Source organism: Ceratotherium simum, chromosome 5 (assembly GCF_057802395.1).
Source record: "Ceratotherium simum simum isolate JZ-2026a chromosome 5, ASM5780239v1, whole genome shotgun sequence".
Classification (NCBI taxonomy): domain Eukaryota; kingdom Metazoa; phylum Chordata; class Mammalia; order Perissodactyla; family Rhinocerotidae; genus Ceratotherium; species Ceratotherium simum.
The window spans coordinates 64,293,347-64,321,071 of NC_141904.1; the positions used below are offsets into that span (position 1 = coordinate 64,293,347).

A 27,725-nucleotide genomic window follows, 5' to 3' on the forward strand; every position below is an offset into this window, starting at 1 on the left:
TTAAATCCCTCTTCCTGGAAATGAGAGGAGGCTATGGAAAGAAAGACAACTGAAGGCTTTATAGTCACACTGTGTCTCAGAGGTTGGTATATGCGAGTTCTCTTGGACCATGAGGTCAGATCCAGAATTCCAGAGCTGAAGAATGGTGTGTGGAAAAATCTCTTGCCTCTGCCTCTCTAATAAAGGTCAAACTTTGGAAAAAGTCATCAGGGTCTGCTTCAGGCCTAGGATTTCAGGGCCTGGCAGAGGAGGAGGTGTCTGACACCTGGCTGAGTTTCCAATTTCCCTTCCTCTCTCTGCCCCCCAGGGACTTTCTGGAAGCAGAATGATCGTTGTCCAAACTGAACTCATGGTTGTCCACCAAGAGAAAAGTCGACTGTTCTTCCAACCACAATGCTTTAGATTTTCAACAGCAGACTGAAGGCGTGTCCTTCAAAATTGAGGAAGGAGAGTATTCAAAGAATACATTTTTATTTGCTGGAATACCAGCGCCTTGTTCATTTAATCGTAACAAAGTCAGGGATCTTAATCTTTCCACTTGATTGGTCTGAATAAATTTGGACTTGCCACCCCCCTCAAAATACTAGGAAATCATAGCAATGGCTTTCAAGAATTTTTCTTGTTCTGGTTTCAATGAATTGAAAAGTTTGATATGTAGCCTATTTTGAGAAGTCTTGTGTAAAAACTTGACTTTGCTGAGGGCACAGGGTTATTAAAATTTTGAGAGTAGTAAATACCTACCTGAAGTCATCAAAGGACCCTTGGGGAGGCCCACCCTCCTACAAAGCTCTTCTGTTACTTGCTTGCATGGTCTGAAATTTAGCCTTTAGAGGTTTATTTCTTTGAATTTTTCAACTTTATTGCTTTCTAAGAGGCCCATATTCACGTGCAGATACCACTAAGAAAAGACACTCTTGGAACTATTGGAATCCTTGACAGTTTTGGGGTACAGGGCAATAGGGTGTTCCAATGGCTTGAAAAGAGGGGGTTGAAAGGTGGTAAGAATACTTGCACCTACTTCATTACTTTTCTGAATGTTTATCACCACATCACAAATTTCTTTGAAAAAAGAGAGGCTTGAGGTTTAGAAGATACCACTTATTAGCTGTGTGGGTTTTGGCAAGTCTCTTAAACTTTCTAAGCCTCAGTTTCACCATCAGTAAAATGGGGCAACAACACTTACTTTGTTAAAGTTTTGTGAGGATTTCATGAGATAATTTATACAAAGTTACTAACATGGTGCTTAGGACGTAGTAGGTGTTCAGTTAGTGGAGTATGATGATGACAAGGATTATGATGACAGTCCCATCTGCTCCCTACAAACAGATAAATAAGGAAGACCATTTAAACGTGTACAGAGTAGGGAAAAACAAGGAAGAGACAGATGTTCAGAACATTTCAATGGCAGCTGGCTCTGTGTTTCACTCTTGCACGCCTCTGTCCCTTGCTGGGAATAGGGAGGCTTTATAGAGGAACCGAAGTTGCTTTCTGTAGAGCTGACTCAACTCATAAGAGAGAGAAAGAGAGACACAGGGGAACCCATAAATAGATGCAGCTGTCTGATTCCTCAGGTCCATCCCTGGGAGAATATTTACTTAGCTCCGAGGAAACAATTTTATTTGGCAGATTATGGTTTTAAAATTTCTTGCATCTGAACGCTAACATTTCCTCTCCCTAACTGCTTTGTAACTTTAATATTGTGGCCTTTAGATAGCATTTTCTGTGGCTACTAGCTTGCCTGAAATTTACCTAGCCTGATGTAAGGCTAGCTCACACTACATTGCCTCATGTAATGAAAGGACGGTAGTCAGATACTGGAAAACAAAACAAAACACAAAGTAGGGAATTTGGGGTCAAATTGAGGTGTGTAGATTTTAGTTTGACGATAATCCTAATTTACTCACCAACAGAGTTTTACAATGGAAGGAAAATGGTGTGAATAAAGGTTTAGTCCTCAGGAAGAGGGCTTGGAAGCCATTCCACTATTTTTAAGGGATGAAAGTCATTTCAAGGGCACATTTTCTTTGTGTATTGACTTGATGGCTTGATTTTCTGGTGGTCTGTTGAGCATCTTGAAAAGAAAATCCATTTCATTAAACAAGTAATGCCTGTTCACCATGGGCATGTATGAAATCATCTAGCGAGAAAGCAAGGAGGGAGGGAGAACAGGTATACAACTGAGCTCTGATGTTCACCAAATAGCCAACTCTGCCGTTACCAGTGGGTCACTGGGGCTTCCTGGGTTTCCTGCCGTTTTCATTTAGTCAAGTTCCACCTGTAGGGACAATGCCTTTCTTTCAAGCTCAATGCAGCACATTGTCAACTAGGCCCTAATGCAACACTCTGGGGCCACTGTGTCTCAAAGATGGTCTGAAAAGAGCTCTAGAGGCTTCAGATCCAGAATGTGAGACTGGACCATGGGCAGCTGCGTATCCATTTCCTCATATCCATCCACCTGTAAATTTCAAGATCCACTTTATAAGCTCCTCTCCATTCGAATCCAAGTGAAGATACTCTTGGCTCCTCCTATTAATTAAATATTTCCAGACATGTTAGAAATTCCTTCAGGCTCACCTAAGATTCCAGTGTATATGGATCTCCAGGGCTGCCAATGGCCACATCCATGTCCCCTGGGAATGGAAATTACATATATACTCTGTATAAAGGCCAGCAACTTTCCAGCCAACAGCCCCCACTTGGTCAAATGCTATTAATGTTAATGCCACTCTCCATCTTTCCTCCCAATCCCATTAATGAAGGTACAAAACCAAGTAAATGTCAAGTATCTTCTTAGAAGAGGTTTGAAGTTGCTTACAAATAGGGAGACTATTTTACTCCTGTTGTCCTCAAATAATTATTAATAGCACATCTTTTACCCTTAAAAGTGTCACAGTTTCAGGGATAAAATATGTGATCCCCATGTTTTTAGAGAGTCACCATCATGGAGATTACTTCAGAAACCATATTATCCCCCCATATTAGTTTAGGCAAAGGTTATGTTGCTATAACAAAGAAACCCCCAAAAACAGTGGTTTAAAGAATACAGAGATTTCTTTTGTTCTCATCTAACAGTCCTAAGACTAACTGTCCAGATTGTTGTTCCACCATCTCTTAGGGCGTTGAATTTGTCTACGTGCTTGAATCTGGGTTGTAGTTTGGGTGCCAGCTCAAAGGAAAGGGGAAAAGAGTATGAAGGAGAGCATGCCGAAAGGTTGAAGGCCCACAACCAAAAGCAGCAGACATCATTTCTGCTCCCATCTCTGCTGGCAAGAACCTAGTGACATGGCCATGCTGAGTGTCTTAGCCTAAGTTTCCTTGAAAGCAAAGCCTGCAGCAAATCCTTTTGCACTATTTTATTAGGGAGTGCAGTGCCAAGAAGCAGAAGTGAGGAAAAAATAGAATGCAGCGACAAAGCAGTGAAAGAAAATATGAGGGTGCATTACTGAGCTGGCCAACTCTTGGTATCAAGAGTTGTTGATCAAGAACAACTGTGACCAGTTGTTCTCATGAGACCATCTTTTGGGATGTCATAAGAACCATTGGAGAAGAATTTATTCACTGGTTTCCATTTCCTATTGGTGAAAGTTTCAGAGGCATTAAATCCCCTGAAGTTTTAATTTGTCTTCCTTCCTTCCTTCCTTCCTTCCTTCCTTCCTTCCTTCCTTCCTTCCTTCCTTCTTTCCTTCCATCCTTCCATCCATCCATCACAATTGTGTAGTGTAACAGTTCTATGAGTTTGGATCAATGCATACAGTTGAGTAACCACCACCAAAAAGATAAGAAACAGTTCTTTATGATGAGATAAATAAGATGATAAGATCTTTATGATAAGATAAAAATTCCTTTTTACTCATTTGTAGTCTACCCCACTTCTCACCTCACTGGCAACCAGTGGTCTCAATTTTGTCCCTGTGTTTGGCTTTCTTTAGAATGTCACATAAGTGGAATTACACTGTATATAGTCTTTTGATTCTAGTTCCTTTCATTTATCATAATGTATTTGATACTCATCCATGTTGTTGCATGTATCAACTTATTCGTTTTTATTGAGAGTAGGATTCCATAGTATGGATGTAGCACAGTTTGATGATCCATTCATCAGTAGGAAGACATCCAGAAAGGATCCAGTTTTGGATCCTTATAAATAAAGATGCTATAAATATTCATATACATGTTTTTGTATAAACAGGTTTTCATTTCTCTTGTAAACCCCACAACAGTCTTTTGAGTAATACAGATGAAAGAACAGGGTCTCAGGAAAGTTAAGTACCTGACCCAGTGTCACATAGCTAGGTTGAGTGGTGGAAACTGGATTTGAATCCAAGTGTCTCGAGCTCATGGTATTTGAGAAAAAGACACATAAACAAATGTATAATAAGTTATATAATAATTTTAAAAAGTGCCAAGAAAATACAATGGAATCTGAGAAAAGTGTGCCTTCCCCTTTTTCCCCTAGATGATCATGGAAGTCTCCAGAGTGGGCCTAAAATTCTGTGTCTTAAAGCATGAGCAGGTGTTCTCTAAGCAGGCAAGACAGTTGAAGGGCTAGAATGTCACAGGGACAGGGACTTGGTCAGTTTTGTTGTCTGCTGCCTCCCAAGCACCTGGAACAGTATCTTGCATATAGTAGGCACTCAATAAATATTTCTTGAATGAATGAATGAATTTCAGGCAGAGGGCATAGCATATGTGAGAGCAGGATGCCTGGTTTGCATTGAGTCCCCTTGCCTTGTACTTGGCCTCTCCTGCAGGTGTGGGAGATCTTTTCCAGCTGCTTCTCATGGAGGCCTTGGCAGAAATCTTGACATGATTTTTACATTTCCAGCTGTCCAGTGGCCACACCCTGTGCTCTGAGCCCTGGGAGTCAAGAGTCTTTATCTCTAACAAGCCCCTTTTGACAAGCCAGGCTTTGACCTCTGTGAGCTGCCCCAGTGTGCAAACAAAACAGAGATGGGAAACTTTGGAGCCAGGCTTCTCTTCCTGTGTTCTGCCAAATCCTTGGATGCCACGGATTCTGCTCCTTGTCTCTAAGGCACAAGCTCAGGTTCTGGCTAAAGCCCATGAAGTGGCAGGTCCAAGGGGAGAGAAAAGGGAAAGACAAGCTGTTGTTCAAGAAGCTCACAAAAGCGGGGTTCAGGCAGCTACACTGGGTGTCAGGAAGGCAGGGGGAGAGGCTGCTGTCCTTTTCTTTCCTTATTACAAAGGTATTACTTGCTGTTACAGATATTTTGAAAACACTATAAATCAAAAGAAGAGTCTGAAATTATCCCCATCCCAATAATGAAAGAGTAGCAGTTAACATATCAAAATAGATACTTTCATGTTTTCTAGGGTCGTACACAGGCAGACACAACAGAATGATACTGCAGCCTGTGCCCCCACATAATGCAATATCAGGAACGTTTTGCATCATCATTAATCGTCTGCCAATTCATTTTAAATAGCTGCATTTTGTTCAAAATTTGATTGAACCAATTGTCAGGATAATTTTTGTTTAAATGATTTTATTGTTTTCAGAAAAAAATATTGTTACGTGGTGCTTAAGAGAATGGGCTTTGGTGTGGGCTCGAGTGCCGTCTTCTGGCACTTTCTGGCTGCATAACTTTGGGCCAGCGTCTTACTTCTGTTGCCTCATCAGTAAAACGAGGATGAGAATAGTACCTACTTTATAGGTCTCTTGCAAGGAGGCAATGAGATGATTCATGTGAGATACTGGCATGGCACCCACCACACAGGAAACTCTCCATACATATTAGCTATAATTATTGGTATAAAAAAATGCAAACAATAGAGAAAAACATAAAATTTAGAAATCACCTACAATCCTACCACCCAGAGATAACCAATGGCAATTGTGTCATATTAAACACTTGTGCTCCTATAACCAATATACACAGGCATCTTTTCCTACCAAGTAGTATTGTTCTGTAGTCTATACCATCTTTTTTAATGACTGCAGAGCATTCTGTTGATGCAAATATGCCCGGACATACTCTTGATGGAGAAGAAAATAAAGTTAAGCCCAGCAGAACACAAGCCCTGGGTTATAGGCCTGGCCAGATCCTCGCTGTGCACATTTCACACCACCAGCTAAGAATAATCTCACCACAAACCCAACTCCCAGAGGCAGGAAGGCTCTGAGAACACACATGTGTCCCAGTTTCCTAATCGGAGCTGACCTTGATTGTTCCAGGACGTCACCCTTCACCTGCATACTCTGCTATTGGAGCTCAGAAGAGTGAAAATGGGAAACAGCCAAATTCTCCAGTGGCTCCTGCTGACTCAGCAAGCAGGGGACTCCGGGAGAGTTCATGGCGGTCTGGCCATGCAGGAGTTCAGGCTCCGCTGAGATTCACAGCCTCTTAGGGACCAGATGGGGGGCGGGCGTGTTTACACTGCATCCCAGACCAAACAGCTGGGGAAATTGTAACTCCTTTCATTTTCCCTGCTGCCTTGAAAAGAAATTTGACTGTATAACACAAGGAAGAAGTTTCTTTTTCTCATTCTTTTTTCTTTCCATCCTGTCTTTCTTTCCTTCTATTTTTTCCTTTTTTGTCCTTCCCTCCCTTTTTTAATTCTCTGCTCCTTCCTTCCCTCTTTTTCTCTCTCTTTCCTTCTTTTTCTTCCTTCCCACTTCCATAACAAAGTACATTTGGGGGAAAGTTTAAAAAGAGATAAATCCTTTATTTTCGGAGCCAGAATGATTTTTCTTTTTTTTTTTTTTGGCCAAAGATTTATTTGCAACTGAAAGAACTGGTGAAATAAATGGGCTAAAGGCCTCTTTCTTATTCAGGCAAAATGTCCATGGAAAGTACTGACAGGGTTGAACTTCATGGTGACCTTAGCAAATATATTTTTGGAAAAAGAGGATTGGAATTTGGTTTCTACCCAGGCCCATGCCTCTCTGGTACTCTGTCCCAGCCCCACCAGCTGGAGAGTCCACTCCTGCCATCAAAGGAAAGGAAATAGAACCAAAGACAGGGGTGGCTAAACCCCCAGCTGTTTGTTATCTGCCAATCTAACTATCGGTTCTACGTTCTCTTCCCAGCCATTGATCAATATATTGCATGAGGTAGTGACTCACAGTCTGCAATTAAAGCCTTCCTTTCAATCCCTATTAATTAGGAAGGCAATATAGAGCTGTAGTTAAAAGCACAAATCCCAACTCTGCTATTAACATACTGGGTGTCTTCAAGAATATGACAGCCTCTCCAAACCTCCGTTTCTCCATCTCTAAAAATGAGAATAACAACGGCACCCATCTGACAAGGCTGTATTTGCAAAGGCTTAGCGGAGTACCTGCTTAGGTGGTTTGCAGCCACTGGTAGTCATTATGAATAATTCAGTTAGCTGTAAATCCAACTCATCAAATTATCATCCAGCCCATGCTTTCCATGAGGAAAAGCACACATCTGTTTATCAAATGCTCTTGCTGGAATTGAAGTGCATAATGTCTGGAATATTTATTGATCTATCAAAAGTAAAGTATTGAAAGAGGAAATAAAGTTAGGCCAGCATGACTTGCCTTATGCAAGCTCTCAGCCATCTCCGGCTGGGCTCTCTTTCCTAAATGTTCATAAAGGGTGTGTTTAATAATTGGGTTCCAAACGGTAGATCCATTGCCTTCTAGTTTTTAGAATCCACGTTTTTCTCATTTTTGAAAACTAGAATAACATATTCCTGTCTCCAGTTCCCTGGCCTTGCTCCCAGCCTCTGATTTCTCTAAGATTGCTGACAGTGGTTTTGTAACCACATCTGCAAGTCCTTTCTATATTCAAGAATTTAATCCAACTTGAACTCATTAAGTGTCTAGTTTCCCTTTTATCATCTCTTGTGCTATCTTGGGCTTCAATGTTCTCTGTAAAAACATGTTTCTTTAAATATATATATATAAAAGTAATACATGTTCATGGCTGAAAATTTCAAAAATATGGTTAGGCAAAATGAAAAGTCCAGAAAACTTCAGTAATCCTAGCATGCAGAGATAATAATGTGCTTCCTGATTTGAGATAACACCTTTTGGAATTTTTCAGTGTAGAAATCGATATACGTGCTGTTGGATAAATAAAGCATGAAGATTTCTCCATATAATTCTTTTTCCACAACCTTATTTTTAACGCTAGCATAGGGCTTCAGTGCAGTAATGTGAGATAATTTTTACTGAGCTCAGCCCCTTTGAGCATTTTGGCTTTTCAGCTATTTGCTGTGTTATCAATGTTACAGTCACTACTTTAGTAAAAGAGTAGGTGTCCAGTAAATACTTGCTGATATCCTTAAGTAAGAGGCTCCAGAGGCATGAGAATGTAGACTTCGGAGTTAGAGGTACTGCATCCTGAGGCTTCTCATCTCCATGCTAGATGGCTGACCTCAGGCAAATCACCCCATTCTTGAGGGACTCAGTTTTCCTTCTGAGAATTCTCTCCCGTTAAAGGGGGGTTTACAGACAGTGGCTCCCAGAATGGGCTCTTGTGAAGGTTCAATGTGACTGAATATAATGCTTGTAGCACTTGCTTGGCTCTTAAGGAGTATCCAAAAAATGGTAACTATTCTTGTCAGTGTTATTTTTAAGATCCTGTATGGTCAAGGTCTACGTACTTTGAAAGTGAGGATGTTGTTAGATGTCAATGAGTCCTTTAATTCAGGGTTTTACATTTTGAGCTCAAGGCAAAGTGAATGGAATCCAATAGTGCCATGTAAATAATATCAGCATGAGGCCTCATGTGGAGGCATCCATTTTACATGTAACAGTCAATTCTGCTGTGATGGGACATATACGTTCCTAAAAATTATGCTATGCAGAGTGGTGCAATAAATACCACGGGGCTCTTGCGAAATGGGGTTATGGCAGTGGTTCTCAACCACTCACAAAATCTGATGTAATTTTGCTTCGATTCCCAGGGGACACTTGGCAATGTCTACAAACATTTTTGGGGACAGAGAGGAGGAGATGCTACAGGCATCTAGTGGATGAGGCCACAGTTGTTACTAAACATTCCATGATACATAAGACAGACGCCACAGGACAGAATTATCCAGCTCCAAATGCCAATAGTGCCAAGATTGAGAAATCCGGGGTTAGGGGCACAACACTAAAACACTTGTCAGTGATGCATTAAAAAAAAAGGATAGGAATCTGATAAAAACAGTAACGTAGCTTTACCTATGTTAAATGGTTAAGAAATGCATAAATACTGCAATAAATATTGCACTTTACATTGAAAAAGACCTGGCGTTGCTTATAGAAATAGGTGTTGGAAGGGTTTTAGCTTGTGAGCAATTGTGAAGTGGTGGAAGCAGGGTTATCTGAAATTGGACAGAAAGTTCTAGCAACAGATGTGGATGGTGTGGCTCATAACACCAGTGGCGAACTGAGGTAGTCGAATGTTTGAGAGGGGTGTGTGTGTGCGTTTTGCTTATTCCCACGCAGCCCAGTTCAGCTGGGTGCAGTTTTTGGCTCATTGAATGTTTCTCGGGGATGAAATCGCACACAAGCAAACGTGAAATTCGGTTATGCCCACATTGTTCCCTAATATATCAACGGCATCAGAACAAATTCATGTGTTCAAAACATGCCATGTAGCAGAACTGACTGTACATATTCAATTGCACTGAATTGACTTGACTAAAACTATAATTCCCAGCAACAATGATTCTCAAAAGTGTGACAGGCTTCATTATCAAAGAGACTTTTAATTTATAGACATTACCAAACAGAAATGTTCCAGAGAAACAACTAGACTCCTGTTTAAATGAAACTCATTCACACGCTGTTGTATAGCACAAGACTTTTCCATGACCTGGCAAATGGCCCATACTATTTATAACAAGGTCTATTTAAAATCTTGTATAATGCTGACATATTTGAGTGAAATTATATGATATGTGGGATTTGCTTCAAAATAATCCAGATGGGGACAGTGAGCGGGGGTACTGAGAGGAAACAGGATTGGCCATGATTTCATAAATGAAATCAGGAGATGGCAACATGGGGCGTGGTTATAATCTTCTCCCTAATTTTGTATAATAAAAAGAAAAGGAATAGTTAATTTAAACAAATGATGCCTAAGCAGTGCATTTGCAATCAGCTTCATGTAAATATTGATTTTTAAATGGAAATACTGCTGGTTTACAACATGGGGCTCATGAGTAGCTGTTGTAATGAAATATCACGTTGAAAAGATGGGATGTCCCGACGGTATTTAAAGCATGCTTACTTTCCACAGTTTCCAAAGGACTGGCTCTTATAAGTAAAGTATGATGACTAGTAAAATCAGGTGTCAAAAGGAGAAAATTAACACTCAAGTCAAGGTCAGTGACCGGGGCCACCTACTTGGAGTGGTGTTTCACAAGCTGAGACTATAAGAGGTGCTAACGGGGGAGGTGAGACTGCGAGCCAGGGCCATGTATGGATTCACCCCATGTGAGAGTTGACTGAGCAGGGTATCCTGGCAGTTAAGACCATGGGTGGGCCTTTGAGTCTAACCTCACAGGGAGGCCTGCCTCTACCAAGTGACCTTGGGCAAGTTAATCACTCTGAGAAATTTTGTTTCCCTTCAAGTTTGTGAAAACTGGATTCTCTTTGTAATGAAAAATAAAAAAAAGAGCAAAATGTAAAGAAACAACGAGGTGGATGCCTGTGACAATAAAGGCACATCAGAAGAGACTTGCAGAAGCAGCTCCTGAGCAATTTGGAGTCACTCTTTGGAGGATCTGATGAAAACTGGAAGTATTCTGCCCTGAAGAATGCACATATGAATTCACAAAAACGTTTGCATGCAGTGTCTGGAGGGTCACAGAGCCCTTAACATCCATCCAGGGCACGAGGTTAAGAACCTGGATTAGAGGCTGTGCCGACCTTCAGTCTAGAAGCCAAGGGGTGGTTTAAATACGTTCCTGTGTCTGCAGCTGCCCCTCCTGACCTATTTCTCCTACCTGAATTTTTCCTCCACTCTCCAAGTTCTAGCCCATTCTTCAAAGTCCTTCACTCTCAGCGAGCCTTTCTTAGCCAGTGCTATCTATAGAAATTTCTCCTCCGAACCCACAGCAACTTATCAGTGCTGCTATTTTGGTTCTTAACCATACGCTCTCTTTGGATACTTGTCTCCAGTTACCTGTATCTGCACATGCATGTGCATATATGTGTGAGTGTATGCGTGTGTGTGTGTGTGTGTGTTGTCTAATTAGATTGCAAGCAACTTGAGAACACCACCATTTATCACCTTTCTGATATATTTTCCCAGAACCAACCATGTAGAAAACTAACAAAGAGCTATGTGGTTTGAAAGTAGGCACTCATGAACTACTTATTGAATGAATGAATGAATCTTTTACTCCTTTCCCTAATACTTTAAACTTAGCACTCTCTGCTTCTTTTGTCTGGAGCACCTTTTCCCTAAGACTCCCTAGCAAACTCCCATTTATGTTTTCAATCTCAGCTCTGAATCTTCCACGAAGTCCTCTGCCCTCCACTTTCTACCTCTCTTGCCTTCCTCTTCCTCCCTGACTCCATGGCATGGCCTCTGGAACACCTCTGCCATGTACCCACATGCAGTGCACCATATGGCAGTGATTCCCCATGGGTGGTCTATGCACTTATGCACTGCTGGGGATACGTGAGGCACACTGGATATGTGGTACTGGGAGGAACAGGTTTATTTGCTTATGCCTTGTTTTCAATGTGCATTTGTAACAGTGTAATATATCAGATCCATCACTTCACAGAGTGTGTTGATTAGGATGAGGCTAAGTAAAAAAGAAAGACAGAAAGTAGGTTTAAAGAAAGGTAGCAAGTAAGTGATAGTCCTCTTGCTTTGGTTTTATGGCAAAATTTGTGAAGGTGGGGTATGTTCATTCAGTCAGTGTTTTCTGTGCACCAAGCTGGCATTTGGAAAAGGCAGGTGTGCTGTAACAGAGGTGTCTTCACGTCCATCTCCCTTCCTAGGAGGCAGCTCCAAGAGGGCTGGGATGGGGCCCAACCCAGTTCTGCACCTCCTGTAGCTGGGTCTCAGGGATGATTGGCTGAACTGAATCGTATATGACTGAATTTAAAAATTCTATACCGGCATCAGCTTTGCTCTCCTCAAAGCACTATTTCGTCTGCTCCCTGGAACAGAGGGAAAGCAGGAAGATGGGAAGGAAGATCTCCTCTTTCCTCCAACACATCTCCAAGCGGTCCACATAGACCATTTCAGGAGCCTATCCTAATCTAATCCCAGCAGATGCCTTCCTTTGCTTTTGTCTTCTGCCCATGAAAGCCTACTTAGGCGTATGCAAAGAGCTTTCTTTGCCTTTAACACAATTAACCAAGGACTCTCAGAGTTTCTTCACGATAAGGACTAGTTTCACCCACCCAGGAACAATGATTATCACCTGGGTTACTGAAAGAGAGGAAAAGCAAAACACGAAAATTACACAGAGGAAAAACTTAGTCAAGCAGCACCTGCCAGAAAAGACTGGAGAGTGGGAATGGAGGAGGAGGTTCCACAGGGCTCTTCCCCAGGGAGGCTGCCGAAACTTCCAAATTCTGAAGGTCTTTGTGTAAGAGGTGAGCGGGTGTGGTGGACCGCGTGAGTTGTGGCTGGTGAACAAAGAAAGGAAAAGGGAAAGGCTGTGCTTCCACTTTTCAAGGTAACATAGTTGAGTGAATCCAAGATTGAATTGGCTCTAATCACTGGTGATTCATTTTGAGAAAATCACAAAGGGCCTCTTTCTCCCCAGTTTCCGCTTTAGGGATTTCCCAGGCTAAGAGGGCAGCCCAGTTTGAGTCACTGGGTTTAAGAAACCAAGAAATGATAACATGAAACAGATCAACTACACTCCTAAGGACTGTTAACCCTGTGTTTACAAGAATTCCTTTAACAATAATTTATCTATAATCAAATCTGGGTTCTGGTGAGTCCATTTACTATAAGACTCGTGCTTTATTTTTTTGCACTATATCTTCCCACTTTGTTTGAATGGTCAGAGGTTCATCTACTAAAAAATGACAAGTTGAAATTACAATCAATTATGTTTGCTATTTGTTACCAGGTATAATAAAGAGCATCTCTCCTTTATGGGGAGTGGTTACGTATCTTTAATAGAGAGATTTCACTGGAGCAATAAGTTCACTTTTATTTGACTGAAAATAACCATTTTTGAATGCCTAGTGAATTCTAGGCACTTAATATGCATTATTTCCTTTATGTCTCACAAGAACACAGTGAGATAGGTAATATTTCCTTATCGACCTGTTAAGAAAACTAAAACCTAGAAAAGCTAAATGATTGGTCCACAACCACCCAGCTAAGAAGTGGCACAGTCAAGATGTGAACCTCAGGTTTTAACTGTTCCAAATGATATGTCTTTCCACTTCCTTTATTGCCTTTCTAGAAACTCTACAGAGAAAGGACTTAAGAAAAGCAAAAAGGAATGGGATTTAGTACAACAGTCAAGTAAAACATGATTTATCACAAATATCCATAACATAGGCCATATCTCTTATTCTGAATTAATTGAACAACCTCACTTCTTCATTCATACGTGCCAGTCAGCCGCCACGAGTCCCCTTGGGCATGTGCCCTAATGTCCCCTATTCAGCCCCCAGTCAGATACCCTCAAGCCACACCAACATCACAATATTTATTTTATTCATGGTTGGGAAGATGGGGAGTGGCCATTTATAGGACATGCATTTTTTAAAAAACTATTGAATTCCTGGTATTTGTGAGCACCAAGAACACAGTGCTCAGCAGTCACTCATTTCCATGAGGATCTGAGGTTCTGAAAAGAAAGTTTCATCATGATTGTGGATTGTCTTTTGTCATTTCCAATTCTAGGAGTATCTTCTCTCACTATGAAATAATTGAACAACCGGAGTCAGTGGATATGTAGAGAGAGCAAAAGAGCTGACATCTCTAAAGACAGCAGAAGATTAGAGAGAATAAGGGAAGGCCACTTTTCATGGCCAAAGTTCATGACTCGGCCATACCCAGACCTGGTCGCCATGATGCACCATCTTAAATATTCATGCCATCATGTGGATTTTATTTTCTGAGTATTAGTTTCAATGCTTAATGATAATCCATGGGGTATCATTTTCCCAGAAACAATCTCCTTATTCATGGACTGTCTGAAATTGATTGCTCAATTTAGCAGTGATAAAAATAAAATACAAGGGTTTCACGTTTCTTAATTACCAGAGAGGAGAGTAACTCCGAGTTCCAGGAGCTGAATCAGGCCCTAACAACGTCTCCTCACAAGTCCCAATCACGTTCGTCCTGATTGTCCTCCTGGAGAGAGTTCCGACTAGGAATTTTTAACTTTTAACTTTGCAATGTGCTGCCACGCATGCACTTCTAGCCCCAATTATCCCCAGGCTAAATATTGGGGTAACGACTGCCCTTTGGTGATGTTGTCCAGACCCTCTTAAGCCCACTCTCACACTCTGCAGCATTCTTGTAGGCTGCTGGAAAAAAACTGGAGCTGGGCAGGCTTATAAAAAATGAGGAATTTGCTCCCTCCTTAAAGATCCCATCACTTCAGCACACTCTCCCTAGGGGGTTTTGCATTCTTTGGATCCCCAACTCTCCAGACATAATCCTGAGCCTATAGCTTATGTCTGAGTTGGAATGAATCAAGATAGGAAGGGCACATCTTGTTATCATTCCCGTTTATAGTTGGTGAAACTAAGACCAATAGGTTAAAATCATTTGCCTGGTGTTACAAACCTAACTGAACATAAATGGTCAGGCTGGCACCAGATGAAATTCAAGGCTTAAAGAAAGAATGTTTTAGTGGTCATCAGAGATACATTTTGGGAAGATAGATAAAGTTGGATGCTACATACCTAATGTATCAGGAGCAGCAAATGAAAGGGGATGGGCGTAGCAAAAGGGGATGGAGACATGAAGGAAGCTGGGAGGACCTCTTGGAGTCATGGGCTATTAATAGCCAAGGAAGCGAAAGTTGTTTTTGCCGTTGGTAGTTGAAGATGAACTCTTAAGAGTGAGGGCTCACATCATCACTTATTATGGGGAGCCTAGAGGAAGATACTTAAATTTCTCTTTGCTCAAAGTTTTCTCATTTCTTAAAAGTACAACTAACACCACCTACCTCACAAGGTTATTATATGGAAGAAATTAGATAATCGAGATCAAGGTTTCTCAACAGTGGCATTAGTGTCATTTTGCACTGGATAATTCTTTATTGGACATGGGAATGAGGCTGTCTTGTGCAGTGTAGGATGTTCAGCAGCATCCTTGGCCTCCCACTAGATGCCAGTACTATATCCCCTACTCCCAGTCGTGACAATCAGAAATGTCTCGACATTGCCAAATGTCCCTTGAGAGGCAAAGTGGCCCCCAGTTAAGAACCATAGATCTAGACAAAGACTTTAGTACAGTGGCAGGCATACAGCAAGCACTTAACAAATCTTATGATTGTTCAGTCCCCTATCTGCTCTTTCTTCTGTTCCAAGATGTCTTTGCTTTGACCTCTTCCAAAAATCCTCATGTCTTCTACCCCATCACTTGCATTTAAAACCATCTTTGAGGAAGGAACCTGACAAAAGCATTTCCATTGAGAGTGTTTTCATTTTAATCTGGGTACAGCACCCTCAGCCAAGGACACCATCTTGAATGGGTTAAGTTTAGGTACCAGCGACCTGAGTAAGCCAAGTATTTTAAGGAAGTTTCCTTCCTAACCTCTCAGAAGACAGTCCATGCAAATTATTATATATGCTACCCACTTGTAAGATGTGAATTAATGGTTCCCAAAGTCTGTTCTCTGGAACACTAGTTCTAAGTGGTTGGGAATAAGTGTTACATAGTGAGAGGTTTCAGTGGTTAAAGGAATTTGAGAAATTCTGGGTAGAACAAAATCAAACTGATCTCGTTACTTCTCAGGCCTTCTCAGAGTCTTTAACGTGCTACTGTGCATCATGATTGTTCATGAAGAGATATGCTCTGCAGCTTTTCACAAACTTAGTTTTACACGGCGCCAATTTTTTAGGCCAGGGTTCAGCAAAATATAGCCTTAGGCCAAGTCTGGTCTACCGCCTATTTTTATAAATAAAATTTCATTGGAACATGGCCACGCCCATTTATTTGCATTTTTGTCTATGACTGCTTTCATACTCACTGGTAATTTGAGTAGTTGTGACAGAGACCCTATAGCCTACAAAGGCTAAATTCTTCTCTATCTGGCTTTTTAAAGAAAAAGTTTGTCAGCCCCTAATGCAGGCTGAATGGTCTGTGGAATACATGCTGGAAAACAGTGGTTTAGAGAACCTCAGTGTTGGAAAGGAGTTTAAAGGTCACCTAGCTCACTTGTGGCAGTGTGACTTCACAATGACAGATCCTTCAGAGTCACCTGGGGAGCTTGTTAAAAATGCAGATTCCTGGGATCCTGTCCAGACCAAAGAACCAGAATGTTTAGGGGGAAGGCCCAAGAACTGATGTTTAACCAAATCACCCACCAAGTCTTATGCACAGCTAAACTGAGTGCCCCTGATCTAATCTGACTGCCAATCTAGTACCGGAGTCTCTCAAGTATCCTTAGCCTCCTTCATATCTCCAACGGTGGGGAACTCACTCCTTCCCAAACAGTCCATTCTATTCTTAGCCTGTAATAATTATCAGAAAGTTCTCTGTATTGAACACAAATATGTCCAGTAGGAATATCTACCAATTGGCTTTCATTTCCCTCCACTCCCACCTATTGCCAGCTGTGGAGTGTATTTAAGCAGAAAGGGAGAGGGCAAAGATACCCACAAAAATCTACATTTTTTCTTCCCTAGATCTAGTATTCCTCAGAAAGCCTTTTCTGGCCTCTGCAGGCAGAATTAAACACATCCTGCTCTATACTTTCAAAGTGCATTGCAAGTTCCTCTGTTTGTACATTCTCCACATTTCTGCAATTTAATGTCGTGGTAAAAAGCACAGACATTTGACAAAGTCAAATAAACCTGAGGCCCTATCCCAGCTAGTCACTCCCTGGTAGTGGGTCCTTGGGCAAGTTACTTTACTTTAAGCCTCCATTTTCTTATCTGTAAAAAGGGTATGATAATAGTGCCTACCTGGGGATAGTTCGAAAGTTTAAATATCACGAGTACAGGGCTTAGCTCAGAGCTGGTTCACAGTTCAGTGCTCAAGAAGGGGGTGAGTTGAAAAGTCCCCCACTGGGTGGTGAACTTCGCCAGGGAAGGGACCAACTACAACTTATCTTCCTTTGAATCCCTCGTGCCCATCACACGATAAACGCCTTAGAAAAGATTTACTGGAGGAATGACTAAATACTGAAAGGGGGAAGATAAAACAGTGGTCAAGAGCAATGGGCTGGAGGATCATCTGTCTGATTTCAAATCCCTGTACCACCTGTTGCTTCCTGTGTGGTCTTAAGGAAAGAGCTTGATTTCTCTAAGTTCTAGTTTACTCCTGGGTCAAATGGAGTCCCTCCTAGGGTGGTTGTGAATATTAGATAAAATAATGCAGGTGAAGCACATAGCATATAACAAAAGCTCAGTGAGGGCTGTAATTATAGTTATTATTACTAGTATCATTTCTACTAATAGTATCCCCTCGGCATGCCCCACTGGTTGCTGGGATAAGAAGCTTGCCTGGAAAAGATGTCTTTGTTTGTGGAGAAGTCTTATCTCTGTTGTTTTTTTTTCTTCCTATCCTTAGATCCCTTGGGAAATACATAGCCAGGGAGATAGCTTGAAATTTGGGACCCGGCCCATGCAAATCTATCCTAGAATTATACATATAGTAAATCCTGTGGCTACACGAGGCTGTGCAGGGTTAACATTTCCCTCAGTGCCATAAACCAGACACCCCTCTCCCCACCAACTGTTTGTAGCATGGTAGGTGCAGATTTAATTAAACTCCTAAACAAGGAAACAACAGTACCCAAAGGAGATGGAGGAATGTCTTGTGTCCAAACCAAATAAAGGAGAAACCATAAATACCAGGGCTCTGAGACATCAACATTTATACTCAGAAGGCTCTTCTTACTGCTAAACCTGACTCTTTAATCCCTCAGAGATTTGCCCTTGATTATCTCCCTCTGAGTTGAGGCTAATGGACAAACATGAGCACCTGGAACTTTTATCACAACTGCTTGTAAAGAGATCACATAAGCTGAATGTTGAATGTCCTGCTCTTTACTCTATGAGCTGGAGTAGGCCCTGGGGGCAAAAGATAGACATGCAATTCTTGCCCTTATGGGGCTCATAGTCCAGTGGGGAAGATACACATCAACCAAAGAATCACACTGATAACTGTAAAATTATAATGAATACTGTTATGAAGTAAAGATTCAGGGTTCTTTGAGATCATATAGTGGTTATTTGTCTACAAGGAGGACAAGGAAGTCTTCCACTGGAAGTTAATAAAATCAATGGAGATCTGATGAATTGGCAGGAGTTTTGATAAAGGGAAAAAGGAATTGGTTTGGAGAGTGATGTGGACAGAAGGATGTACGAAGCATGTACGAAGGCCCTGTGGCAGGAGGGAAGAAAGCATCTCAGAGGAACTAAAAGGAGGCCTGCTTGATTATAAGAGCAAAGAGCATGGTACAAAATGAAGCTGGAGAGGAGAGTTCAGACTGTGGTGACACGTAGCCACCCTAAACAAATACGGTCTTTATTGTAAGAGCAAAGAGAAGCCATTGAAATATTATAAGCAGTGGATTGATGAAATTTGCACTTCAAAAAGATCAGAAGAGACTAGATTGAAGAGACCAGTTGGCAAGAGATGGTGGTGGCATGGACCAGTGTGACAGGCAGTGAAGGTGAAGAGAGGTGGACGACGGACCCAAGAGACAAAACTGAGATAAGAAAACACCACTTTACATTGAAACTAGGAAATGCATAGCTCCATTCTTCTGAAAAAATAACATGGGAATTTATAAGCCTCCAAAGATAGAAAACAGAAGGTTACTCAGTCTCATTGGGCAACACTAATGACATTTACAAATCCAAACTACTACATTACAAACTTAAAAACTATTTGCATAATTTTTGATAAGGGTGCCAAGACCATTCAATGGGGTAAAGACAGTCTTTTCAACAAATGGTGCTAAGAAAACTGGATATCCACAGGCAAGAAAATGAAGTTGGACCTTTACTTAACACTATATACAAAAATTAACTCAGAATGGATCAAAGACCTAAATGTAAAACCTCAAACTATAAAACTCTTAGAAGAAAACAGAGGGCAAAAGCTTTACAACATTGATTTAGCAATGATTTCTTGGATATGACACCAAAGGCACGGGTAACAACCAAAAAAATAGACAAATTGGACTTCATGAAACTTAGAAAATTTTGTGCATCAAAAGACACTATCAACAGAATAAGACGGCAACTCACAGAATGGGAGAAAATACTAGCAAATCATATATTTAATAAAGGATTAATATGCAGAATATATAAAGAAGCACTGAAACTCAACAACAAAAAAGCCTGATTCAAAATTGGGCAATGGACTCAAATAGACACTTCTCCAAAGAAGATATGCAAATAACAAATAAGCACATGAAAAGAGACTCAATATCACTAACCATTAGGAAAATGCAAATCAAAACTACAGTGAGACCATCTCACAACCATTAGGATGGCTATTATCAAATAATCAGAAAATAACGTGTTGGTGAGGATGTGGAGAAATTGGAATGCTAGTGCACTGTTGGTGGGAATGTAAAATGGTATAGCCGCTGTGGAAAACAATATGGCGGTTCCTCAAAAAATTAAAAATAGAATTACCATATGACCCAGTAATTCCACTTTTGGTTATATACCCAAAAGAATTGAAAGCAGAGTCTCGAAGACATATTTGTACACCCCTGTTCATAGCAGCATTATTCACAATAGCTAAAACATAGAAGCAACCCAGATGGCCATTGACAGATGAATGGATAAACAAAATGTGGTATATCCCTACAATTGAATATTATTCAGCCTTAAGAAGGAAGGAAATTCTGACACATACTACAACATGGATGAAACTTGAGGACCTTATTCTAAGTGAAATAAGCTAGTCACAAAAAGACAAATATTGTATAATTCTACTTATATGAGGTGCTTAGTCAAAATCATAGAAACAAGAAAGTAGAATGGTGGTTGCACAGGCTGGGGGGAAGGGGAAATGGAGTGTTACTGTTCGGTAGGCATAGAGTTTCAGTTTTATAAGATGAAAAGAGTCCTGGAGATGGATGGTGGTGATGGTAGCACAACATTATGAATGTATTTAATACCACGGAAAATACACTTAAAAATGGTTAAAATGATAAATTTTATGTTATTTGTATTTTACCACAATAAAAAAACATTGAGGAATAAAATCTGGCACAAACTCAAAGATTCACTGTGAAGGGCACAAAATGGAGCTTTACTGTCTATGCTGTGGTTAATTGGAACATATAATTCCATAATAAAAATTCCAAGTTAAAAAAAAAAAACTATTTGCAGTAGCATGGAAGGTTTTACACTAGCATGAGAATCAGAAGAAAGTGGGTTCAAATCCCAGCTCAGTCACTTCCTAGCAAGTGACTAATAATACCTTCATCCTGACCCTCGGTTTTCTCATCAGTACAATGAGAATGATGAATCCGGCCTTGTAGGGTTATCATGTGGTAAGAATTAAATGTTGATCATGTGTATAAGTTGCCTAGTACTGAGCCTGGTCTACATACGTTTTAGCTCTTATCTTCATCAATGAAACACTGCCCAGTAGGAACAGACACACTGAAAGATGAAGGTGATTTCTTTGAAGATGGGAAAGTTGTACCATGTCTCCATCCCTAGCACAATAGAAGATCATCTTCAACCGGGGTTGGTGGATTTAGAATCATAGTAGAGCAACCTCTTAGAAGCCAAGGGATGGGGCAAGGCGTTTCAAACTTTTTTCGATCACGACCCTCAGAAAGAAATACATTATATTCTGTGAGCCAGTAATACCCTTTGCTACTTTCCATTTAATTTGATTCTATCTCACTTTTAGAAAAAAATTCTGGTCATGACTCACCAAAGCAATTTCCTGACCCTTGGGTCACGATCCACAGTTTGAAAAACACTGGGTTAGGAAATTCATATGCAAGTCCTTCCAAGAAGCCTTCCTGGAACACCCTTGCCCAATGGTAGTTGTTCCCACACTTGAATTTCTTTGGCTTATAAGGTACCAGGCTATGCCTCACCAAATATTCATAATTCTTCTCTTGCCTCCCTAGATACATTCGCTGTTGCTGTATCCTTCCTACTCTATGCTCCTAGCCTCCCTTCATTACTTTATATCCAGGAAACCTGATTCAGAAGCTGGGACAGTTTAATATATATTTATGGTGGTGGAGGTAAGGGGCAGGTGGCTGGGGAAACTAGCATCTATTCAAATTAACTGGCAGTGGCCAAACACCGGCTCTGTGCTTTACACTGAGCAAAGCTTAAGAAGAGGATGGGGCTCTTCCAGATTCCCAAAGCCCTTGAGGCTGGGCATGAGCTCAGAGCGTGGGAGCAGAGCATACAATCTTATAATGTGAAGACTTTGAGGGCTCCTAAACAGATACATGGCATGATTAGACCTTTGTCCTGGGCGGAAGAAGCTTCCTTAGCAGTAGAACAAGATCCTATTGCTTAAAGACAGAGAAATGGCACAGATGTCCTTGCCAGGCTCGGCTGTGTGAAGTAGCCTTTTTTTTTTTCTTGTGAGGAAGATCGGCCCTGAGCTAACATCTGCTAATCCTCCTCTTTTTTTGCTGAGGAAGACTGGCCCTGGGCTAACATGCATGCCCATCTTCCTCTATTTTATATGGGACACCACGACAGCATGGCCTGACAAGCGGTGTGTCGGTGTGCACCCGGGATCCGAACCAGCCAACCCCAGGCCGCCGCAGCAGAGCGCGCGCACTTAGCCGCTTGCGCCACTGGGCTGGCCCCTGAAATAGCCATTTGCGCTGAAAGTTTACCCTCACGTGTGAAGTATCCCGAGAATTAGGTGGCAACTCGATGCAGGCACTTAATTCCAGCAGGCTGGAAAAGGAACTGATGTTGTTTCTGCTTGGCCATTTAAGCCTAGAATGGACATTCAAGACTGAAGCAGCTGAGACACCAACCCGCTGGTGGGTTCATAGCAGCCCTGCTAATGTGGAGAACAGTGGGCTTGCTAGGAGGCAGACGGAATTGGATTCCCATTTTGCCTCTACCAGCTGACAAGCTGTTTGACTATGAATACGTTTCTTTACTTCTCTGAGCTTCTCTTTCCTCGCTGTGAAATGGACTAATAATAATAATACCTATAGAATAGAGTTGTCAGGAACATTAAGTGAGATAACGCACATAAAGCCCCCAGGACAGTCCCAGGCATATCATAAGCCTTTAATAAATGTGAACCAGAGTTATTATTTTTCAACACTCCATACAGCATAATTGAGGGAAAAAAGGTAGTCACTTAAAACAGCTTTTCCTCCATCAAGCCAAAAGGACATAGTTTCCTAGTGAGAAAAGGTGGGTAAGTTATGCCTTGATTATTCCTGGAATAGCAAGAGATTTTATATCTGGAGCCTCTGTGTTACACTAGTATGCTAACACTGCTTAGCTGAGGATCACCTATTAACACTACAGATACTGTCATTTGGCTCCTGGGACTGCAGCTTTCTAGAAGGGTGCCTCTGACGTCAGCCACCTACCCCTGGGGGGCCACCCCCCCAGGCTTAGAAGACTTCAGCCAGCCTCAGAAGCTTTTTAGGAAGCAAGTTTTGGTAGGTCCTCTCTGGAGGTCTTAGGTGTCTGCCCTCTCCTCTCCCACCCTGACTTTCCCACTCCAGCCACAAGCCCTGCCTGCTCCACTGGGAAAGCACACCTCTGGGCCACTACCTGTTCCAATTCTAACCAGCTCCCAAGGCCTTCATCCTCCATGAAACTGTCCCCAAGGACTCCAGCGTGTGTCAGTCTTCCCTTTCTCTGAAGTCTTACAATGAAAACTTCGCCTCTAGGGCAGCGCTGTCCAACAAAAATACGAGTCAGATACCTAATTTTATATTTTCTCGTAGTCACATTAAAGAAAGTAAAAGAAATAAGTGAAATTGATTTGAAGAATGTATTTTGAAGTCTGGCATGTCTTTTATACTTGCAGCACATTTCAGTTTGGACTAGCCACATTTCCTGTGATCAGTAGCCACATATGGCTAGGGGATTTTGAAGTCTTACTACCAAAAAAAGTAAAATATTTTATTAATATTTTTTCATATTGATTACATGTTGAAATGATAATATTTTGGATATATTGGGCTAGATAAAATATATTGTTCCTATTGGACATTCTCTAGCTCTTAGAGGAGGCCGTCCTGGTCCTTTTACTAGAAAACAAAGGCTTTATTTAGCCCCCTCCCAGCCATGTGCTTCCTGCTACTAGGTCTGCCTCCAGGGCCAACAGACAAGTGGGTAGAGAGAAAAAAAGAAATCCACAGTTATTCCCCCCAGCTCTTCAAACCACAGTTCCTCTGGTCAGAGAGAAGGTTTCCCCTCTCTCAGGGTTTTAGTTACCTACCCAAACTCTGCTGCTGTTGCCACTGAGCAGGACTGCAATGCAGCTTCAGACTGGGGCTTGCCTGTGGGCTGGAGTAGGACAGGAAGAAAACAACAGAAGAAACAATACAGGGGGTTGCCGTGATTCTCTCTGTCCCTTAGTGGCCCCCCTTCCCACTCCAAAGACCAGAAGCGGGGGCATCACTTGGTTTCTTTCTCTCTGTGCCCATGTGCTGTTTCAGGATTCCTGTTGCCTTTGAGCCCAGGCTGGGGGTCCTGGGAGTAAAAACGCCAGGAAACTCATGGCCTCAATTCTACTTAGAGTCCTGGTTTCCTTTCCCAATCCACCTGCTACCGCTTACTTTTCAGAGTCCTCAGATAGAAGTTCTATGCATTTTGTCCAGAGTGTTTGGTTGCATTCATGGGAGAAACGAGGTGGAATGTGCTCTCTCCATCTTAACCAGAACCAGAATCCTCAGTGTGTTATATTGCATTCAACCTCTATGACACTTGATCATCTGCAAATGGTATCTATAGAAACTTTAGATTGGATTAATTAGAATACCATATTCCCAGACCATGCCAAGTATTCATTATATTCACATACTTAGACTGGAACAGTAGTGCTTTTTACATGGAAAACAGACACAAAGGAATTTCAACGCTTGTCCTTGAGTCAGGAATGAACTAAGCATAATGGTTGACTTTTTTCTTTGTGAAAAGTTTTAACATCTATTACCCTACACTATTGACTCTATCACATATGTGTTTAATTAGGTAAATGTATATTGCCTCCATGTTTTCACACTGCATTTTTGTATACATCTGACTTGATAAGGCAGCTGTGGGTGTTATTTATTTGGAATCTTTGATCTTCACTCATAGTAGCCTTAAGTTTCCTTTTATGGTAGACAATAGATTTTGAAATTAAGTAATTAAGGCTGTATTGCCGAGAAGTACATCCATTTATACGGGTCAACTAATTTCCAAAAGTATTGTCCACTTAACCAAAAAGGAAGTGATCCACACCTCTAAAAATCGTTAGAGGACCAGACATTACTTTGGACACATTATGTGTTCAAATACACAAGCTGATAATACACTGATAAAGATGAACTAAATTCCAGAAAACGTTATGAAATAATTTGATGGTTAACAACATATGAAAACAGTAGAGTTATTGGAAGTGATAATGTGAATATTTGCACAGTAATATGTACTGCACAAAATGTTTTTATTCAATTGATTATTCATTCTTATAGTCATCATTTATTAATTGTCTGTGATGTGTCATCAATTTGCTAGACACTGTCATATTCATAATTTGTGAGTAATCCCAGGTGTGCTCTGCTTTAACCAAACCTTATACATAAAAGTCTGAAGTGATAGAACAGATATAGTGAGATCTAAACAAAGATAAATTACTGCATTCTTAAAACAACAATGGAAACTTAAAAATATTTCCTTTTACAAACATTAGAACTACACTCATTTTGGGGGACTGTAGACTCTTAAGTATAAGGGACAAAGGGCATGGGCTTTGGAATCAGAAACACCTAGTTTCAAATCCTTGAAATTAATTGATACCTCAGCTTTGTCATCTGTAGCTTTTGGAAGATATCAGTACCTATTCAAAGGATGTGGTCAAGTACACATGATATAATGCAGCTCAAGTTCGTAGCACAAACACATGATAAGCTCCCAATATCTCTATATTATAACTTCTGTGTAATATAAGGTTTTTATTTGCATGGCATATAAAATGAATTATTTCTCAATAGTTGAAATAAATATATATTTCAAATATATGAGTTTGTTCTATTACCTATGATGTTTAAGAAGAATGGTTACATCTAGGAATAAGATTGATAGGGAATATGCCAGCTTCAAATATTTGAATTTTTGTGTTTTCACAACTCCTATCCCCTCAATGAAATCATTTTAATACTCACCTTATTTTCTTGGGCCATTTTTATCTTTATCACTTACTAAGCACCCACAATGTGTGTTTGAGGATCTACAGAACCGATGTGAGACATAATCCCTGCTCTCACCGTGTTTACCTGCTAAAAAGACAAGATGTAGTTGGAAAGGGGATCTTTTGGAATGAGGATTACTTGTGTTGCTAAACTTTCCAGAAAGAAGGCGAGTTCATTTATTCCTTTCTTTGTGGAGGAATTTTTTTCTGCCTTTATTTCTCTTTTACCCATTGGGCAGTGGTTTTAAATGAGATAAAAATATGTAACCATTTTCTTGTACTTTCAAATGGGGTTGAGTCTTTCATTTTTAAACAGAAAGAAAAGCTGAGATGTCATCTTACTGAGGTAGTTTAGGAAGTCCATAATCATTATAATAGTAATGTTATTTATTAGGTACCTGGCGAGGGCTGGGCTCTTGGTAGGTGTTTTCACATTTAATCCAGATAATAAGGATGTATTATTACCTCCATTTCACCTCTGTGGCCAATAAAGCTTAGAAATGCTTAGTAACTTGCACAAAGCAAAGGGAGCAAAGCCTAGATTTAAACCCAGGTGTGTCTGTTTTTTTGCTATTACTCCTTAGCTCAACTCAAGAATATGTAATGCTGTTGAATGCAAATGTCTACTCTTTTTGAACATCTTCCCTGTTATCCTTTCTTCAATGGGTAGAGTTCTGATGACTAATGTGTGGCCCTTGAACCACAATACCCTCACTTCCATCTCTGGCAGACATTGCTAATGAAACTGGACTTAGCCTCAGAATCCTTCTCAACATAGCATTCTAAAACATTCTCAACCAACTGACCATAATTAACACTTAAAATCTATTTGATCTCTCTCCCACTGCTCCTTGTTAATGACTATATTAATAGTGCATATTACACTATATTTCAAATATTTGCTTCCCTTTTAATCTTATCTTTTAGGTTTAGTTGTGAGACTTCAATGACAGGACCATTCATCTTCCTAAATCCAGTATCCTTTACACAGCAATACAATGGGCACTCAGTAAAAGTTTTGTTGGATGGAATGTAAATAAATACTTTCAGTTTAAACCTATTTGACTACCACATGCTAAACATATGTTATTGGTTAATAATTACAATGGCTAACATTTATTGAGCATTTACTATTTGCCACACACTGAGGTAAGCTAGTCACATATTTTAATTTAACTAAAACAATGATCCCATAAGATAAAGATATTATCCCCATTTTATAAATAATGATACTGAAATACCGAGAGCTTAACTGATTTGTATAAGGTGACAGGACTCAACGCAGGTATTCTGACTCCCAGACCCACGCTCTTAACCTCTACCCTGGTTATAGCAGAAAGTCTATGTAAAACGTACATTTCACCTCACAGAACATTCATATTACTGTACTACTGTCCATACTAGCTTTCAAGAACTTTGCCAGATGATCCCTGAGCTGTATTTCAAAACTTTCCCAGATAATCAAGTATCTCTCATTGCTCCTTTTCGGGTGCCCCACTTCCTCCCCAAAAAAGACTTGTGAATTAATGGATGAGAAATAGATTAAGGTCCTGGAGAATTCTGTCTCTTCTTTTCTAATTCCTTACCACCAAAACCATTTCAGAGTCTACTCTGTGCTGGCCACTGTGACAGGTGCTATGGGAGGTAAAGATGAATAAGTCTTGTTCCCCAACATCAGAGTACTCACAGTCTAGAGGAAAGGCAGCCACATAATGACAGTGGGGCTGTCATTGAGAGAAGCAGGTGATGCCGTGGATGAATGAGGAAGAGACACTCAGTTTTGCCGAAGAGAGTCTTGAACAGTGAAAAAAAGGAATCATCCAGAATCCAGAAGGGAAGGGAAGGAAGGGCACACCACAGAAAGAATATATGCAACATTGTGCTGTAGAGTCTAAATCTGGGCATTCCAGGGACGTGACTGTTGATTTTAAAATCCTCTGAGTGTCCCTTTTATCCTTCTCAAAATGATCTGGGACCTTCCAGATCGAACTCCATTGGGTTTGTCCTGGAACTGCAGAGTTCTAGGTATTGACCCTACCATTGGACATATGCTTCCTACACCAACACATGGAAATATTCTTCTATTTATTTATTATTTTAATGCAGTGATTGATCATGGTGTTGAAGAAGATCATGAGCTTTTGAGGAGTTTAGCGCACCTTTTATGTACCCTGAGGGCCCACCTTCTGAAATCAATGAATGCCTCACGAGCATATTCTTTCAGAACCCAGACCTTCAAAAAGAGGCACA

At 40.8% G+C, this 27,725-nt stretch overlaps 1 protein-coding gene across 4 annotated transcripts in view; it reads left to right on the top strand.

Annotated features, from left to right (window-relative positions):
- Window positions 1-27,725, top strand: part of LOC106803103 (uncharacterized) — a 300,006-nt gene that overhangs the window by 194,364 nt on the left and 77,917 nt on the right. The window lies entirely within an intron of this gene.